Source organism: Bufo bufo, chromosome 1 (genome assembly GCF_905171765.1).
Source record: "Bufo bufo chromosome 1, aBufBuf1.1, whole genome shotgun sequence".
Taxonomy (NCBI): Eukaryota; Metazoa; Chordata; class Amphibia; order Anura; family Bufonidae; genus Bufo; species Bufo bufo.
Genome location: NC_053389.1, coordinates 153,733,716 through 153,750,340, shown reverse-complemented (window position 1 = coordinate 153,750,340; position 16,625 = coordinate 153,733,716). Strand labels below are relative to the sequence as shown.

General features: G+C 45.1%; 1 protein-coding gene across 4 annotated transcripts in view; it reads right to left on the bottom strand.

Annotated features, from left to right (window-relative positions):
• CLSTN1 (calsyntenin 1) overlaps positions 1-16,625 on the bottom strand; it is a 97,714-nt gene that overhangs the window by 79,816 nt on the left and 1,273 nt on the right. The window lies entirely within an intron of this gene.

The window sequence follows — 16,625 nt, the reverse complement described above, 5'->3', positions numbered from 1 at the left end:
CTGGGGTAATATCAGCTGAAAGTGAAAGCAGGTTTCAGCTGCTTTCACTCCTGACCTGATTTCTAACAGCTATATCGCCTGATGTAGAGGATGAATGCTGAGGAGAATGCTGGCACTCTGTCATGGTTTTAAAGCCCAGCATGTTCGTTTTCAAACAAGACCAGTCCCATATCTCTAGCTGTTACCAAGCCTGAGATATTTTAAAGCAGCTCTCCCACCTTCAGCTGGCTGTGATCTCGGGCAGACTGGAGAAGGAGAGACTGGGAGTAGAGGAGATGCCAGGTTGCAGGAAGGAGAGGAAAAAAAATATAAAAAATAAATAAATTCAGCAACATCATAATCGTACTGACCCACAGAATAAAGTTATCATGTTATTCATACCACACAGTGAACACAGAGAAAAACTACAAGGTCCCATACAGCTAATTTAAAGAACATGTTACTGATGTTTAAAGGGGTTCTGCAGTTTGTTTAAACTGATGATCTATCCTCTGGACACCCGGGACCCCCGCCGATCAGCTTTTTGAGAAGGCAGCGGCGCTCCAGTGACTGTTTACCGCTGGCCCAGTGACGTCACGACTAGCCTGGGTGCGACTAAGCTCCGTTCACTTGAATGGAGCTTAGCCTCGCACAGGCCAGTTGATACTAGTCGTGACGTCACTGGGCCTGCAGTAAACAGCGAAAAGGCCGCGGTGCTCCTGGAGCACTGATGCCTTCTCAAACAGCTGATCGGCAGGGGTCCCGGGTGTCGGACCCCTGCCGATCAGATGCTGATGATCTACCCAGAGGATAGATCATCAGTTTAAACAAACTGCAGAACCCCTTTAAGGCTAAAATTTGTCTCTTTATTAAGGTGTTAAATTCAGACTTAATTTTTTTTTTAAATGACAATTTCTAGAGGGTTTTTCAAATTTTAAATGTAACTGTTGAGGGGTTAAACCATACAGTGCTTTTTTTCTGCTTCATTCTTGACGCAGATTCCACACAGGATCATTGTCCAGAATTCCCATTAAAAATAGTCGGGAATGAAAACCCAAAATCTGCATCAAAAACCACATAAAAAACTAATCTGGAATTCTGTTCTGATCCTATAACAGTCAACAGTAAAGAGCGAAAGAGGCCTAACAAGTACAAATCATAACTACACCTACAACATGAGAACAAATGAGAGATATTATACCAAATGTAATAGTCCAGTAATTAGAATCCAAGTACAATGAGACGGGTACATTCTGCTCCTCTGTAAAGCAGACTGTACATGGAAGAGATTTCAGTGATCATTTTGACAATGAAGGTTTATGATCATCAGGTTTCTGCCTCCATCACACATTTTAGACACTGTGAATGAAAGCGATTTTATCATGAAAGTGTCAAAATCATAGCAGTTCTGAATGCACCAGGAATAAAGCCGCAGACACATTAGACAATGGCCTGACAGTAGTGGAAAAATTCTCGGCATGCAGCGGCTGACATTTCATTAGGCGATTTTGTACATGTCAGAGTAGTCGCCCGACGCGGTTCATTCATCCTTCTATACATAAAGGGATGTTTATTTTGGTTCTTTGTCTCCTGCAGAGGTTTTTTCCTGAGTAAATAATACGGATAGAAAGACAGTTTCTAAAATTCCAATTGAAGCCGTCACATTGCCCACGGCGTCTGATCTGCAAGTAGCGTCTTACAGAGCAGGAGATCAGCCAATTGGGAAAGATTCTGTATAACGTGTATTTTATTCCTTTAAGGGTTACCTGCACTTTGTAATGGCGACATACTATGGTTTTGATCGGTGGGGGTCAGAGTGCCGAGACTCTGATTGCTAGGAAGAGGCGAGAGAAGAGCTCACGCACAGCGCCGTCTCTGCTCGCTGCACGACACGCAATCGAGACAGACCAATAGCGGGGGATTTATCAATAATGGCATATTTTCCGTCAGAAAAATCCTTACATCATGAATCACCTCTTTTGTCAAAAGGCACATTCTCTTTTTAAAATGTGTAATTGTAGACTAATAATCTGTCATTTTAGAAACAAATGCAACATTTTTTAACGCAACATTTAATTGTATTTGCGACAACGGATCTGTGCTCGATTGATTTTGAACGTGCGACTTCTTTAAGGCGGATTTGCAACTTTTTAAATAAAAGTCGCATCTATCTGATCTGCCGTGCGCCTTTTTAACAATTACCCCAGGAGCAAGCTTAATTTACCGCTACATTTTGCACCTTTTATTAGTTTATCAGGGAGGTGCGATATACTTCAATTTGGTAGCCCCGCCCACTGACATACAAAACACGCTTCTGGTGTGTTTCATTCTTTCTGGCAAACAATAAGGAGAAAACGGTTGATATATTTGGCGCAAATCAAAACGCCATTATTTTTGGCACATTTTACACCATAATTCGAGCGCAACCTGATTAGTAAATGTCCCCCATAGATTTTCTATTATCCTTACTGATGATACGTCCTATGTGTGTGTGCAAAGGTATTACAAAAAATTGCCTTCACAATTGCAAATGGATGCTCCAGTGCCCTGTATACCTGGAGGGTGGATCCTCAGAATAATTGGTCACCATGGACTCCATCACACACAACACACCACCACCTTATCGTGCTGCAGCAGATCATCCCGAAAAATAGAACCGTCATATAGGCTGGCTGCTATGGGCATTTATTCCAGAGGATGAGAGGGATTATTATCATTAATTTTGCCCTATCTGGCGACAAAGTCCTGTATATAAGAGAACCATACTGCTTCCTATTGTAGCTTACATCTGGTGTCAGAACATGCGCATCTGGAAGAATCGGAAATGCGAGAACATCTGAGCGTCTGAAGGCATTTTGTCCAACTGTGCAAACCGTCCCGAGCCAAAATAAGAAAAAACTGCAGCTGCTCGACAACCAGGCTTCTAAGAAGATGGTGGAGATGGCGCATGAATCAGCCTCATGGACTTTACATTTTGTTCTAGATATTTTATTTTGCGTTCAGTTCGATTTTTATTACCTTGGAACCGAAGCGGAGTTTGTTTTCAAGTTTTAAAGTGGTTTTCCGCTTAAAAAAAAAATCAACTACCGAAATTATTCAACGAAGTCACGTGCGACTTTGTGAATAACTTACTTCGGCTCATCGGAGCCCATACGTTCTAAAATCCATTAGCTGACCGGAGAACAAAGCGGTCTACGCGTTTTGACAGAGTCTTAGTCCTATTACTAATACTTGAGCCAATTCCAAGGTAACCACTCACTGCTCCCCCAATCTTTCAATGTGGGGGCACTACGATTATGCACATCTCAGTTACGTGGCTGGATCCATGACTCAATTATACATTTCTACAATTCATCCCGTCAGAAGGGAATTGGGTGGTGTAGCAAACAGTTTTTTGCAGCAGTTTTTTGAGCCAAGGCCAGAAGTGGGATGGAAGGGAATGAGAAATATAAAGGAATGAATTCTGCTTCTCCTTCCTGCTGGAGCAGTTTTTGGTTTAGTATATAGTCCGTCGGCACAGAATGGCCCAGGCCTCGTAATAAATGTGGCGCATGTCTGTATGTTAGACTTTCAAACCTACACTGATTTGTCAGTTTGCCCGTGTTAGGCCAAGCCTCCTCTGATTAAGCCCCACTAACGTTTCTTGATAGTGTGGAAAGTGAAAAGTGGAAAATTACTGTGCGCCATCATTTGCAACTTTTTACGTCACACTAGTGGTATGAACAGTTTGACAAATGCCCCTTAGTGTAGTTACTTCTGCAGTACTGTTCTAAGGACGTTCCCTGACTTTTTGCTGCCCCTTTGCCCTGTTTTCAAATAGCAGAATGCTCTAGCTGTGGTGTTTTGTCAGTTGTTTTCCTATTGAATTCTCTATACAAAAAAAGAAAAAAAAAAAAAACACTGAAAAACGCCACTCAACAGAAGCCATTGTAAAAACAAAAAAAACACATACATGAATTGCATGGCATTTTTTACAAGCCAAAAGAAGAAAAAAAAACTATAAGGGTACCTGCACAAGATGTGGATCACAAGCGGTTTTTGCACATGGATTTTCATGCAGAAAAACAGCAGTGTGATACAGTACCAGCAAAATGAATGAGATTTGACAAATCTCATGTACCCTTCGCTTTTTTCTTTTGTGTGGAAACTGACCTGTTGTGCAGATTTTTTAATTCTCAGCATGACAATTATTTGTGATTCCGCACCTTCTGTAAAGAGGTTTTCCCCATAGACTTCAAATGGGGTTGTTAACAAACAGAAAATCCGCAACACAAAACGCTAAAAAAAAAAAAAACACACTAAAGCCACGAAAAATAGCGTGGATTCTCAGCATACAATTCTGCAGGTACCCTAAGGATAGCCATGTGTAAAGATGATAAATTCAGGTCAGTCTAACAATGCAAGGGCAAAACATTCCAACATCATAACCCAACATGGCAAGCGGGTAACATCAGACAGCACTGGTTGGTGGTCTCCAACACCCACTGAAGAATCTCCAGCCCCTAGACGACTGCTGTGTTTTATTACTCTCACTTGCAAAGACGTCCACTGGGATCTACCAGTGAGTCAGGCAGTGTTCATGAGGTCTGAATAGCAATGGGGGTCTGATAAAGATCAGCGATTTGATGAAAAATATTTGTTTCCTCTAAATCCTAGGCGCGTCTTATGGAGCGAAAAAGAAGTTAATAGCAATCTTGCAACTACTGCAAAAATTTCCAGTGCACCTGGAATTTCTGAAACAAACAGTAACAAAGACGCCAACAATGTAAAGCACCAGCTTAAAAGGAGGGAATGACAATAAATCTCCTTTGACCTGGCACTAAAGACTTCCACCAGCCTGACATTATGCAGGAATCTTACTGTAACTCTCATGCCTGACATTCATGGCATATCCACAGTGACCGACATAAATGTCTGGGAACCTATCCTGCCTCACCTCCTCCCGCTTGTAGCCTGCCTGGTTTAGTCAATGGGGACGGAGCGGCAATCCGGCGGCACGGCGAAATAGCGGAAGGACGGATCCGACATGGTGAATAGCCTGTCGGATCCATCCTGCCGCAAGTGTGAAAGTAGCCTTACTGACGCGGCAGAACTCACTGTGCTATGCTGTTTCCATAACTCCCATAGGAGTGAAGGGGAGCTACAGACCCAGCGGCACACAGCAAGCTGCAGCCTGTAACTCCCATTCTCTGCTATGGGAGTTATAGATACCACGTAGCACAGTGAGACAGGCTGTTACTGTAAGCCCAGCCACCTCTCACAGCCTGGATGTGGCTGACAGTGGGGGTGACCTGGTCAGAGTCAAAGGATCCCCATTCCAGAGAAAGGCGGGGGTCCCAGAGGTGTGAGCCGCATCTATCAGACATTTATGGCATATCCTTTCGATGTGTTAATGCCTGAAATGATAATACCTTCTCAATTCCCGGAGAACCCCTTTAAGGACTTCAAAGCAAGAGGACCGCAGGATATGTCATTGTACAGATTTGACTGACACTGTACATTGGAAAGCCACATGGCAAGGAGCTTTTCTGAATAACTGCTGGAATTCTTCTTCAGCCTCCCCGTGGTCACTGTGGCCTCCTCATACAGCTGATCAGCAGAGTAGCCGGGAGTCAGACCCCTACTGATCTAATACTGATGAACTATCCCGAGGACAAGGCAAAAATATTCTGCCCCTTTAAAGAAACCGACAGCTTTCCTGCCCCTTTTGAAATCCATAAAGATGCAGAAAAAAAATACAGCCGTGTGGATGATTATTATTATTCTCTTTACTGAATCATTTTACACCTAAAATTGCAAGCAACATTTTCACCAACATATGAGAAATCTGATATCAATTCAACAGGAAGCTAGCTAATTAAAAATAATAAGAAAGAGAGACTTTGGAATCTACTCGGAGGTTGGCGGCAGCGGCTGCATCCCACCAGATGAGTCACACGGATGACACTTCAGACACAGTCACAGTTCTTCTTATCTCAGAGGTGACACATTACACCGTGAATACAGAAAACACCACAATGCAGCCCGGTCCGTCAGGTTTAGGGCATCCTGCAATTTTCTGTTTGGTCACAATTTTGTCACAGATTTGCTAAAACTTTAAAGCACTAACTTCAATGGGGAAACTAGGACAACGAGATAAAGGGTACACACTGCAGTTACAGTACCGCTATATGGTTCTTTCATAGGGGTAGTTTTAGGGGAATTCCTTAAAGGGGTTTTCCAACATTTTTAGGCCTCATGCACACATATGCGGGCACCGGCTGTGTGCTCCCCGCATCACAATCCGGAGCTGCAGTGCGGAACGGAGGCACGGAACCCAACGGAAGCACTACAGAGTGCTTCCGTGGTGTTTGTCCGTGCCTCCGCACCACAAAAAAAAAAAAAAAAGAGTTCTATTTTTTTTATGGTGCGGACGGATCATGGAGAATGGGTCTGGATCCGTCCCGGCTGCCGCACAGATGTTGCCCGTGCATTGGGGACCGCAAGACACGGCTGCACAACGGCTGTGAGCACGAGGCCTTATACTGATGACCGTTCCTCTGGATAGGTGATCAGTATCTGATCTGTGGGGTCCAACACCCCCACCTATCAGCTGTTCAAGAAGGCAGTGGCACTCCTGTGAGCACCGCAGCCTGCTCTCAGCTTTCCGTGGGCCAGTGACGACACGTTCATCGATCATGTGGCCTAGGAGCAGCTCAACCCCATTCAAGTGAACAGGAGTGCCACTGTCTTCTCAAAACAGCTAATCGGCGGGGGGTCCCAGGTGTCGGACCCCCACCGATCAGATATTGATTACCTATCCTGAGGCTAGGTAATCAGTATTAAAATGTCGGAAAACCCTTTTAAAATCTACCTTCTGTTGCATCACTCCTGTATAAAAAGCCTTCAGGAATACAGGAATAGACTGCAGGTAAGGGAAGAGGCCAATATTATGGTAATATACAAAGGGAATCTGTCCCCACACACCTCCATAGCAATCCCAGGCAGAGAAAATGTAATCTCACCGGGCCCCAAGTTCTCGCACATGCGCTGGCACTTCAGGAATCAGCTCATGCACAGTACAGTCCTGATGCTTACCGGGGAGCAAGCTGTCTGCATTACACAGCACTGGCAAGCATCAGGGCTGTACTGCTCGTTTGCAGATTCCCAAACCGCCATACATAAGAAGACTGTCTGGCCCTGTCACTCAAAGCTGGGGGTGGGCAGCGATAAGGAACGGGGATTCCAGTGCAATAGTGATGCACTCATTGCACCAAGCAGGTTATTAGCATATCACAAAATCACTGATTTCTCAGGAATATGAGCATTGATTAGGATGGGGGATGGGGTGGACACAGCGTTTGAATCAGGAGACCTGAGCACAGCTGACAGTGCACTTGGATTACTATGGAGGTATTTGGTGACAGATTATCTTTAAAGAGGACCTGTCACATTTTATAAAGTGAAAACTGTTTAAAAGATAAAAACAAGTGCAGCTCTTTAAAGGGAACCTGTCACCGGTATTTGATGTATAGAGCTGAGGACATGGGTAGCTGGATGGCCGCTAGCACATCCGCAATACCCAGTCCCCATAGCTCTGTGTGCAAATTAACCTGAGGTGAGTCCAGCGTGAAGGAGCCCAGCACCGCCCCGCATCCTCAGAACCTCCCCCTTGCTTCCAGACGTCAGAAAGCTAGAGCGCCGTAATCTCGCAATGCACGAGCTAGCGCATGAGCAGTGTCATCATAGTGTTCCTTCCCTGTGCTGGCATCATGCTGTATATTATGCTGTATGAGCAATATGCATTTAGTAAAATGACAGGTCCCATTTAAGGGGCTCTCTACTTTTACATCCTACATCCCTTATTATCAGTTTTCTGACAAGATCCTGGTCTAGGGGACTGTTTAGGGCACAGCCACATGTGGTGTATATGCTGTGGATTTTGAACCAGCAGCGTTTACAGTAGCGGCAGTGTGGGTAAGGTTTAAAAAACTCCCAACGCAGAAACTATTTGCAGGAAATATGCCATGTGTGGCCACATCTTTAGACTACCAATGATCAGCTGTGGGGGTTCCTAGCAGCAAGTGTTCAGATCTCCTGCAGCGCCACCACAGGAGCCAAGAAGCATTACACAGTGCTTAGTGAAATCATTATGCTTTCTATGTTATGCATGGATGTTCTAGTCCTCCAGAATAAGTGGCGCTCCTTCTACCCCCCAAGGATAAATTTCCTAATACGGTATAAGAATATAGATTTTCTAATCAAAGAACTGTTCATTTTTCTCCCCTGTCCGGGACCAGTTCCAATGTTCCTACAAAAAAGCAACCACGGTATGAACGTCGCTGCAGATGTTTGTTAGTCCCACTGTAACTGGAAACTGACTAATAATTTCCTAGGCAAAAAACGCAAGCCTAGTCCGAGAGTGGAGAAAACGCCATCACCTCCGGCACACAGACCTGTGTCTATGCACTGATTAATGCTACAACACAAGCATTCAGGATTGCTACTTATGTCTAGCACTGGGCTATTCGGTAAGTAGAGATGGGGGGGGAATCTGGTGGAGGCCTAAACTAGTCTAAAATCACAGCCACCAAGACCAAAGCGTTCAAGTGCTAAGAAAGGAATAGCTCGACTGAAATAGATTTAGGTCTCATGTACACGAACGTAAGGGCTCCGTGCCCGTGCTGCAGACAGCATATGGGGGTTCCGCAATACACGGGTCACCAGCCGTGTGCATTCCGCATCACTGATGCGGACCCATTCACTTGAATGGGTTCGCAAATCCGGAGATGCGGTGCGGAATGAAACCATGGAACGCCGCGGAAGCACTACAGAGTGCTTCTGTGGTGTTCCGTTCCACAAAAAGATAGAACTTTGTTCTAACTTTTTGCGGAACGGACAGATCGCGGACCCCATTCAAGTGAATGGGTCTGTGATCCGCATGCAGCTGCCCCACGGTCGGTGCCCGTGCATTGCGGACCGCACGGAGCCCTTAAGTTCGTGTGAATGAGCCCTTAGGCTGTGATCAGTTATTTCCATCAGTTATTATGAGCAAAAAACCAATAGTGAAGCCAACTCAGAAATAAGGTGTAATGGAAAGATCTGCACCTGTTTTCTGTTTTTGACCGCAAATTGGGGTCCCCAATGTACGGAACTGCAGCACAACGGCGGTGTGCACGAGGCCTAAGAGGGAAATTCAGTGATCCGGATCTCTTCCAGCAACACAAGGCTGCGGGGCACAGATATATGAACTGCACAGCACTGGGGTGGCAGGTGCCAAGCTCTGAGGCAGAATGGTACCATGCCAGGAAAGCACGTTTCTCATAACTGCACCACAAGGAATTCAATACTGGATATCAGTGAATGTGATCCTTGTTCCCCAACACCCTACAAGTTTTCCTTTTCCCGGGCATTATGAGAACATAAATGCTTTGTAATCACGCGCTATTGTTCATCTGCAGATGGTGCCGAACATACATCACAACCATAAAACGACTGCACTGCAAAGGACAGTTTTACATTAGGCTGTAAGTCCTGTGGTGACAGGCAGTGTGCAGGATCGTAGCAATGATCACTGTGTGGAAACCATCAGCATGCTACGATCTGATTATTATTATTTCCAAAGAAAATAACGATGGACGTGAAAAGGCAGGACAAATCCTTGAAGCCGGGTAGCCAGTGCAATGATACCTAAGGCTGGCCATACATATTAGGCCTCATGCACACGACCGTTCCGTTTTTTTGCGATCCACAAATTGCGGATCCGCAAAACACGGAAGCCACCCGTGTGCCTTCCGCAATTTGCGGAAAGGAACAGGCGGCCCATCGTAGAAATGCTTATTCTTGTCCACAAAACGGAAAAGAATAGGACATGTTATATTTTTTTGCGGGGGCTACGTAACGGAGCAACGGATGCAGACAGCACACGGAGTGCTGTCCACATTTTTTGCGGCCCCATTGAAGTGAATGGGTCCGCACCCGAGCCGCAGAAACTGTGGCTCGGATGCGGACCAGAACAACGGTCGTGTGCATGAGGCCTTAGGAAAATACTCCAGATCTGGCATGCCGGCTTGTAACTAGCCCCGCTCCTTGGTCCACTTTAGAGACAAGTGATAACAGAGGTGTCTGGACGCCATTACCCCTATCTCAGCATTCTGACCGCTGTAAGGCCCCTTTCACACGGGCGAGTATTCCGCACGGATGCGATGCGTGAGTTGAACGCATTGCACCCGCACTGAATCCTGACCCATTCATTTCTATGGGGCTGTTCACATGAGCGGTGATTTTCACGCATCACTTGTGTGTTGCGTGAAAATCGCAGCGTGCTCTATATTCTGCGTTTTTCACGCAACGCAGGCCCCATAGAAGTGAATGGGGTTGCGTGAAAATCGCAAGCATCTGCAAGCAAGTGCGGATGCGGTGCGATTTTCACGCACGGTTGCTATTCACTTCAATGGGGCCGCAAAAGATGCGGACAGCACTCCGTGTGCTGTCCGCATTCGTTGCTCCATTCCGTAGCCCCGCAATAAAAATATACCATGTCCTATTCTTGTCTATTTTGCGGACAAGAATAGTCATTTCTAGAATGGGCCGCCCGTTCCGTTCTGCAAATTGCGGAAGGCACAGGGGCGGCTTACGTTTTTTGAGGATCCGCGGACCGCAAAAAACAGAACGGTCGTGTGCATGAGGCTTTAAACGGATGACAACTGATGCAACAGGATCCGTTATTTTTTTTACTGGATCCTGTTTTTGTTTTTTTTCCTCTCTTCTTCTGACGGATCAGAAGAACGGAAAGCTAAACGGTGATGTGAATGCCCCCTAAAAGCCCATTCACACAACCACATTTTTCTTTTTGCATCCGTTCCGCATTTTTGCAGATCAGATGCAGACTCATTTAAAAAATCTGATTCATTTTTATGGGACCGCAAAATCCAAGCATAGCATACCATCTGCCTCCGTGTGTCCACATAAGGGCTCGTGCACACGACCGTATGAATTTTGCGGGCCACAAAAAATGGATCCGCAAAAAATATGGATGACATCCGTGTGCATTATGTATTTTGCGAAAGGGAAAAGCTGGCCCCTAATATAACAGTCCTATCCATGTCCGTAATGCGGACAATAATAGAACATGTTCTATTTTTTTTTCGGAACGGACATGCAGACATACAGAAACGAAATGCACACCGAGTAACTTCCATTTTTTTTGCGGACCCATTGAAATACATTGTATAGTCTTTTTCTTTTTTCTGGATCAGCACTCCTCCCAATTCGGCGCAGATGCTTTTAAACTAGCAGAAGTCTGCAAAGGGTTTATAAATTCCTACCTCCTCTCTGTTGGAGTTCCTGAGAGGCTGTGAACAGGTGAGCTCTTGGCACCTGTTCACATTATGCTAGAGTAGGTCCCCACTTGATAGAGGCAACCTTTTCGCGGTAAGTGGGCCTATGCTCTTTGATCAAACTGTATACTAATTGCCTCCTAATAGTGCATAGCAATTGATAGACAATAGTGCTGTATAGCCATGTTTTATCTTGCTGTATATTTTTTAACAGTTGTTATATCAAAAGCATAGTCATGTGGATGTGCGATTTGGATTCGCTCTCCCATATTGAACCTAGGGATCGACCGATATTGATTTTTTAGGGCCGATACCGATAATTTGTGAACTTTCAGGCCGATAGCCGATAATTTATACCGATATTCTGGGAATTTTCATTTTTGAGAAAAAAAAAATTCCTACACAAATCTGCTGAAAATTAATATGTTTATTGTTAATGTGTATTTTTTTTGTTTATTGTTAATGTGTATTTTTTTTTATAAATCTTTTTCATTTATACTTAATATTTTTGTGTTTTTTTTTTACTAACTTTTAACCCCCTTAGGGACTAGAACCTTTGTCCTATTCACCCTGATAGATCTCTATCAGGGTGAATAGGATCTCACACTGTCCCTGCTGCTCTGTGCATAGTGCACACAGCAGCATGGAGCTGAACATGGCAGCCAGGGCTTCAATAGCGTCCTGGCTGCCATGGTAACCGATCGGAGCCCCAGGCTTACACAGCTGGGGCTCCGATCGGAGAAGCAGGGGAGAGGGGATCCTGTGGCCACTGCCACCAATGATTAATACTGGGTGGGGGGGGGGCGCACTGCGCCACCAATGTTTTTACTATTGGCCGGGATTGGGATGGGGGTGGGGGGCGCACTGCGCCACCAATGATTAATACTGGGGGGCTTGGGGGGGGCGCACTGCGCCACCAATGAAGATAAGTCTCTCGATCATTCATATACAGGAGGCGGGAGCTGGCTGCAGAATCACATAGCCGGCTCCCGACCTCTATCAGCGGTAGCTGCGATCCGCAGCACCTGAGGAGTTAACTACCGCGGACCGCAGCTATTGCTCATAGAGGTCGGGAGCCGGCTATGTGATTCTGCAGCCAGCTCCCGCCTCCTGTATATGAATGAATGAGAGGCTTATCTTCATTGGTGGCGCAGCGGCCACAGCCCCTCCCCTCCTCTTATGTTCTATCCCCTCATTGGCGGCAGCGGCAGCAGCAGCACAGGGGGAGGAGACACTGCTTCCTTCTCCCCTGTGCTGCGGAGGGAACACAGAGAGCGCTGAGAGCAGCGCGATCTGTGTTCCCCATACGTTATCGGTATATCGGCAAAATAGAGGCCGATACCGATAACGTTCAAAATCCTCAATATCGGCCGATAATATCGGCCAAACCGATAATCAGTCGAGCCCTAATTGAACCCATTGAAATGTATGGTTCCACATACGGTCCGCAAAAAAACGGACACGGAAAGAAAATACGTTTGTGTGCGTGAGCCCTAAAGATAGAACATGTCCTATACTTGTCTGCAAAATGCGGTCCATGGCCCATCCAAGTCTATGGTTCCCGCAAAAATGCGGATTGCACACGGAATGTGTTCCGTAGGTAATCCGTATTTTGTGAATTAGTGTCCGCAAACTTTAATGCCCTGTCATGTCTTTATTAAAATGATTCCTTACGTTTTTTGGTGGATCCGCAAAATGCTGAAGTCATACGGAAGAATACATTCAGTTTTTTTGCGAACATGCAGAAGATTTTGCTGAACAACTGACCGCAAATAACATACGGTCTTCTTAATGAGCCCTTAATGTGACCTTAATCTTACAGGGAGAGGATAAATGGCTGCAAGATTCTCACGCACTGGACAGGTTCCAATCCACGATGCTAGACCTATACTATGTGGGTCATTTATTAAGACCAGCATTTTAGACGGCGGACTTAATAAGCCCTACAGCTGGCGTCGGCCTCTCCATAACTTCGACATATCCACCACCGCTTCTAAATGTAAGATGGCTTCCTTGTTGTCTTATAGTTAGACCATTGTCTACGCCTAAAACAGGTGTAGAAAATGATGAATGAGACGGACCTGCACCCTTCCACGCCAATCTGCGCTTGAAATATGCCTAATATAAGCGTATTTCTGGATACTAAATGACCCCCTATGTCTCACACACTAGATTGCCAGAAGGAGCAGACATTTATCTAAACACAGAAGCCCCAAAAAGCCCGGCGAGATCAGATCAAGTGGCAGAAAATTATTTATACATTTGTCTTCTCTGGGGGAATGTGAACCAACCCTAAAGATGACAAGGACATTACATCAAGTCGTCTGGAATAGCTCCTCACCACTGCTAAGACATGACAAATAGGCAGGAGTCAGGGCACACTGAGACTTGTAGTCACCGCTCCTGACATGTCGGTTTTAGTAACCACTTGCATCCCCCATGTAATAACTATTCTAGAGCATCTATTGGTATGACTTTATGATGTCCCATTCCTTTATTATTCCTGCTGGAAGCTTACAAATAAATTACCAGCAGTCTGCAGTAAAGGTACTACTGGGTGTTACAAGTAGAAGATGTGTCTGAATCTGTCCAATTAGTGCTGCTGGTGTCCCACTGACACACACCCAACTGGTAACACCCATCTGTACCTTTACTGCAAGCTGCTAGCAATTCAATCACAAACTTCTAGCAGGAATAATAAAGGAATAGCACAACAGAGTCAAAAGAATAGATGCTCCAGAATTACAGGTATTACATGGGGGATGCAAGTAGTCACTACAAAGGACATGACAGGAGAGGAGAGAGGTCCTCTATATGAGACACGGGGTTCAGACCACTCCGTCAGGCTTTGTGCACACAGTTGTGTTTGTATTTTGGTCTGCAAACCATGGATCCGCTAAATACGAATGCCGTCTGTGCGCATTCCACATTTTTCTCACTCCCATCAATAGAAAGAACTATTCTCAGCTGCAATAGAGACCAGAATAGGACACGTTCTGGAATTTGCTGAATGGCCGCACAGATCCAGAAAAAATACATGTGCACAGCCCCATACAAGTGAATGGGTCAGTGTGCTATCCCCCAAAAATGCAGATAGAACACGGATAAAAACTATGGTTGTGTGCGTGAGGCCATAAAACGAGATCTCCCATGACATGCACAATCACTTGATCACACAACTACAATTCTGTCTAAGGGCTCTGCGCTATTTACACAGGCACCCGCTGTGTGCACTGCATTCAAGTCAATGGGTCCACGATCCGCAAGATCTTTTGCGGAGGCCCTTGGTAGTGTTTCCGTGGACTTCTAATTTGTGCTTCCACTCCACAAATAATGGGATCTGTCAGGTTTCCGACATGAATGCCAGCTTTCTGACAGAAAAATACCCCTGCATGCAGCTTTCTGTTTTGCATTGTTGCCGCACACCCAACAGATCCCATTACAGTGAATAGGGATCCAGCGGGCTCCCTGCGGCATCCGGCTATGTCAGATACAGTAATTCCGATGGTCTGCTCCTCAGCCAGACTACCAAGTTTACCATACGCAGATCTGGACATAGTCTCACAGACAAACCATAGGCCTATTATGACAAGAATGTGCACCTTTTACTGCTATAGTCTTCTAAATTACAATAGGAAACATAGTTGTCTTAAAAGGGTTATCCAGTTGTTGTTGTTTTTTTTATTCCCCTCTGGATAGGTCATCATCAGCATTTGATTGGTAGGGGTCCGACACCCGAGACCCCTGCCAATCAGATATTTGAGAAAGCCATGGCACACTTGTGAGCGGCGCAGCCTTTTCACTGTTTACCCTAGACCAGTGACATCACGGCCATCAGTCAAGTGACCTAGGTGCAGCTCAGTCCCATTCACTTGATTGGCAGGAGTCCTGGGTGTCAAAGTCGGACCCCCACCGATCTGGTGGTGATGACCTATTCAGAGGATAGATCAAAGTGCAAATCAGACAGCTCGCGATCCTCCAATTACGCTGCACGGGAAGGGGTAACACTAACCCCCATCAAATAATTCAAAGAGTAATCCCAGCAGACGTGTTGATTTTTCAATCCATGATATTCTTTTATTCCTTATAGTAAAGTAAATATACAGGACGCGTTTCGGCTCATCCAGCCTTCCTCAACTGCAGTTAAGAAAGACTGGATGAGCCGAAACGCGTCCTGTATATTTACTTTACTATAAGGAATAAAAGAATATCATGGATTGAATAAAAGAATATCATGGATTGAAAAATCAACACGTCTGCTGGGATTATTCTTTGAGCTATTCAGAGGATAGGTCATCATTAGAGATGAGAGAATTTCATATTTAGAAATTCGTTCACACTTCGTTTGGTGGTAAAAGGTGAATTGCGTTATGGATTCCGTTACCACGAACCATAACGCAATTCTATGATGGAATGCATAACGGAATTGGGACGGATCCGTTTTGCAGCCCATAGACTTCTATTATGACGGAATGAATAACGGAATGCATTACGTCATAGAATTGCGTTATGGTCCGTGGTAACGGAATCCATAACGCAATTCACCTTTTACCAACAAACGAAGTGTGAACGAATTTCATAAGTGGAAATTCGCTCATCTCAAGTAATCTGTTAAAAAAAAAAAAAAAACTCAGATTACCCCTTTTCCGTACAGACTTCTTCAAAAGGTACCATTTATGTTTAGGATTTTTATTATTTTTTTAAAAGGTCAATCCCTTTAACTCCGCAGCACAGACACTTTGGTTTCATCTGGCAGAAACCAGTTAAACATTTAAAGCATGGAGTACATTATGAATAATTAGAAAGCTTTGTGCTCAGGGCATCCATAACGCATCGTCACGAGCCTTGCCTATTATTGGACGCCGGCAAGGCACACTCCAAAAATAACGCAATTTCCTGCAGTATTGTCTTACTAGGACTCAATATATTTATACACGCATCTTCCAAATGCCACGTATCAGTCAAATATAGCAACGTGCTGCCTCGCAGCTATCAGCGCTGTCAATCCTGCTGCTGCCAGCACTTCGAGGGTTAACCTTCTTTCGGCAGCTCCTCATTTTAACCGATGCACTGCCCTACAAATATTCCAGGACACATCAGTTAATGGGCATCACGTGACAGGAGGCTCCTGCATTGGCGATACCTAGATTTACAAGCATGGATGCAAATAAATTGGGCTTTGTTATACTGCTGCATAGACAAACACATGCAGAGCTCCCGTGTAAATAGCTCTATTCACAGCGGGATAACGTAGGTTTATTCAGTGGCAGGAAGCACGATGCACAGTGGAGGAGAACACCTTGTATAATAAGCCGCCTATTGTCCTTG